This window comes from Oncorhynchus gorbuscha, linkage group LG01 (genome assembly GCF_021184085.1).
Source record: "Oncorhynchus gorbuscha isolate QuinsamMale2020 ecotype Even-year linkage group LG01, OgorEven_v1.0, whole genome shotgun sequence".
In the NCBI taxonomy this organism is placed as follows: Eukaryota; Metazoa; Chordata; class Actinopteri; order Salmoniformes; family Salmonidae; genus Oncorhynchus; species Oncorhynchus gorbuscha.
This window is the reverse complement of record NC_060173.1, coordinates 39,338,331-39,342,393: the sequence shown is the minus strand read 5'-3', so window position 1 is coordinate 39,342,393 and position 4,063 is coordinate 39,338,331.

Sequence of the window (4,063 nt, the reverse complement as noted above, 5' to 3'; positions counted from 1 at the left end):
AGGCCAGGTTTATGTTTGCTGATTCAAGTGAAATATTGTATTCATACCCACCGTGGTATTACGTATAATGATTTCCTGTTTTCATGCCTGAATGCCTATACAGTAGAGTTTGCTTATTCAAAGTGAGCTATTCATAACCTGCCGTACAGTTCAAGATATAGGCCTAAAGTGTTAGTATTGTATTGTGTGTGGCTCTTTTGATATAGTACAAAGTGTGCAATTCTGGGCTTAATGAAAACACATTCAGGGATGTGTCCAGCCAATGCGCTGACCATGGTCCTGAATGCATATTTTGTGTTTGTACTGTAGATCGCTCCTTTGAGCGGGAGTAGTCGATATTTTTAGTTGATATACTGTACATGTTGTGTATTTCATGTTTGTTTATTGTCAGCGGTGTTGTAAGCAGTTGTGTAGTTGCGCACTTTCTCTGCCTACTTAGCAATAATAACTGGCTTGTTTGTCAAGGGAAATGTGTTGTGTTTTTTTGGTCACATTCATTCTGCGTTAAATGATACAATGTGTTTGCACAAATGTTCACTTAAATATGTTAGGCAGTAGTGTAGTTGAAGTTATTCGTAGGTATGCGCCATATAGTATGCGCCATATACCCACTTTTTGGGGCATTATTTATACTCACTTTTTAATCACCACTGACGCGTATCAAAGTATCGTAGTGGACATATACGAGGTATCAATTATGTAGTACAATAGATAAATCATGCACAAAGTAGCCTATACAAACACAAATCGTGTGACATATTTGGCAATATGGGTTTGAAGAGTGTGAAACCATAGCATAAGCCTATATTATTCAGCACCACCAGCTAGCCAATGTCAGATCAAAGATCTCAGCAGCGGACAGCTCCGCACTCCGCTCTATTCTCTGATTCCCAATGTTTGCATTCACAACAATAATTGCACATTTATTCCCATGTCTCTTGAGTTCTACAGTTATCCTCTTTATTTTACTTCTCGACAAAATAGCTTTAGGCCAGGGTCCTGACTCGATCAGGTAGCGATCAACATTTCCCCGATAGACCAAATAGCCTAGGCCTACAGAATTCATGTGGCAAAGACTATAGCCTAGAAAAGTTATTCAATTATAGTAATATTAGGGTAGAAATACATGGAAAACATGGTGTATGAATTTTTTTTGTAACCCATAAATCTCCTCTAGTAAAACGCACAATGCACAGAGTAGTCAGCAGTGACTAGCATCCAAGCCTTAAATTGCAATGAAGTGTAGGAACTCATCGAGTATCCAGTTCTCATGTAATGTGCCACCACATAAATATGTTCCCTTTCTTAACTCTGCGCATATCTGGTCCCTTAGCCCAACATATAAGGCATAAAGGCTAGGCCTATTATTTCATTCTGGATATAATGGTGGATGTATTTCGCATTGCCATGATTTTAGGTCATTCAGAGTAGCCTACATCTGTTTCTCAGAGTTTTTCACACAGACCGCCTTTCATTCGCCAGGCAGGCCATTTTGAAAACAATTGAGTATGTACCACGACAACACCACGGAGTTCTGAGTAGTTTTGCTGAATTTTTTGGGCCCAGTCACTTTTACTCATGTCCAGCCACATAGCAATTTCTGCCTACGTCACTGCATGTAGTATCTGCCAGTGTACTTGAAACTTTGATAGATCCTTCAATAACCCACTGTAATAATCTAAGTGCTGAATCCTGAGAGACTGATCGTTGTCTGATGTGCTGTGGCCACCGGAAAAGCCCAATTTGTCTCATCTCCCTGATCTTACACAAAATAACATTTGCATTCAGCCAGCTGCCTGTAATAAAGCCTGGCAGTTATGGGGTCTGCTCAGACGTTTCACCATTAATCACAATTAAAGAGAGCTCAGCGCTTGTCACATGAATATTTACAGCGTGGTCGGGCCATCACACACTGTAAATTCATAAATCATCAGGCCAGATTATGGAATTTATGACCGTTTTATTATTCATGATCTGCCTTTTATCTGGTTTTATATTTATTTCCAGCACCAAATGACCTGCTATAGGGAGGGGGTGGGGCTGTCTCTTACCCAAGCTGTCCAGTTACATATGTAAACATGTGTGTATGTGACACTCACACGTGTTAACAGAGAAGTAAGCAAGGCCTCCCATCTGCACCTCAAGCCAAGGACTCCTCCCACATCTCACTTCTCTCATCTGTCTCCTCTCTGCTCCTGCACTCAGACAGGATATGATATGTCACCCATCCGTTATGTGATGTGTCATTCTTTTTTTAGCACTCAATTATGGTATTAGATTTCATGTGATAGATACATTCTGCATATCCTCCCTCCTCTTAAGGAAACCAACCAATCCAGCATCATGTTCCACAGTACCCAAACTTGTCAGAATTGTTCCTGACTGCTGTAGTGATGGATGCTCAGAGAGACTCATAATAATAATTCATAATTGATTGGATTTATATCAAACTTTTAGAGGGCCTGGTTGTATAAAACAAATGGTCAATGCGCTTAAATACAAACTCAACTCATCCACCACCAGTGATTGGCAACTACTTGGGTTGTGCCAGAACACTCACCACACATCAGCTTACATGGTAGAGTGGTGAGGACTCGAAGTTAATATATGCAAATTATTGAGTGGTGTGGAGATTCTCACAAGCACCTTTTCACTTAACTACTATCAAGCTTGGTTTTCTTTACACCATTTCAATTTAGTAGAGACAAGCCGATGGCTTAAATTAGTATTTGTGTATACAAATGTGAGTGTGAGGAATATGTGTGTACAGTATGTGCATGCTCTGATGTCTCCCAGTTCTCCACATCATCATGCTATAATGGCTCCTGGTGTCCAGTCATCCCAGCTGTGGCTGAACAGTGAACAGCCAAATGGAACTAAAGTGGAGCATGTGTCACAGGTCAGTGCTGCTCTCCACCTCACAGCTGTCCACTGCCCATTGAAACAGGCCCAATGGCTGGCCGTAGACACAGCATTACACTTCCGGACTACAGAGCAGGGCAGAGCAGGCTCACTGACAGCTCCATTTATTAAGACCACTTAACCCAAGGAGTCTTCAGTGATCCAAAACAAGAGTTTGATTATATTGAATGTTTATATTGTTGGAGAAATTGGCCCTCATTCTGTTGTGCTCCTTCCTATCACTTCACACACGTGTCCCTACAACTCAGACAACATCAGCTTAGAGTGGAAATATTGAGTGATATGTACAGCCATATTTCTCCAGACATTTAGAATGTATGATTTCATGTGCATCGCTATGGTTCAACCGTGTCATATAAATTAAAAGGGGTAGCATTTCCTCTTCGTTGTCAAATGAGGAGAATATAGAGTAATTACTGATTGACATATTGATTAACTATTCCCAATGGACGGTGGTGTGTGTATGTGTGTGTGAGAGAAAGAGAGAGAGAGAGAGAGAGAGAGTTAAGTGGATGAGATTGGGAGACTAGTTGATTGGCAGGCAGTAGTAATCACAACATGAGGAGAAAATGAGCTGATCAAGGTGTGGCTGTGTTGTGGTTGTAGTCCAACAACAGTGGGTGTCAGTTTGTGACTCTAGGCTTGGTGCACTATGAGGCTGCCAGAGACAAAGGCGCAGGCAGGATACCTCTGCTGATATTACTGTCATCTGGACGCTGATGGTTCACGGCACGTTCTCCTCCCTTGTTTAACACTTCTCCTCAATGAACTTTAATAAAGACTATATTCCCCTGCTCTGTGCGTCTGAACTTCAAATAATGAAAAATATTGATCTGAGACTTTTTTGGTCAATATTACTCTCTGCCATGGGGAGGGGAGAGTCTGGTTTAGAGGTTGTTTGGTGTCTAGAAGATGAGAGCACCATCTAGTGGACAGAGGATAAATAAAAGTTGCCAGTCATCTGTTGCCTTCACCCCACACCCTCCACAATACAATAGAATTTCACTGGTACATATATGAATAATATTCTAAATTACTTTTATCACGAGCACAATTGCTAGCTTCATAATGCTATGGTAATCACATTAACCTTCTAGTAATTATTCTATCATCTGTGAACTGACTGCATGGGGCTGTTTTA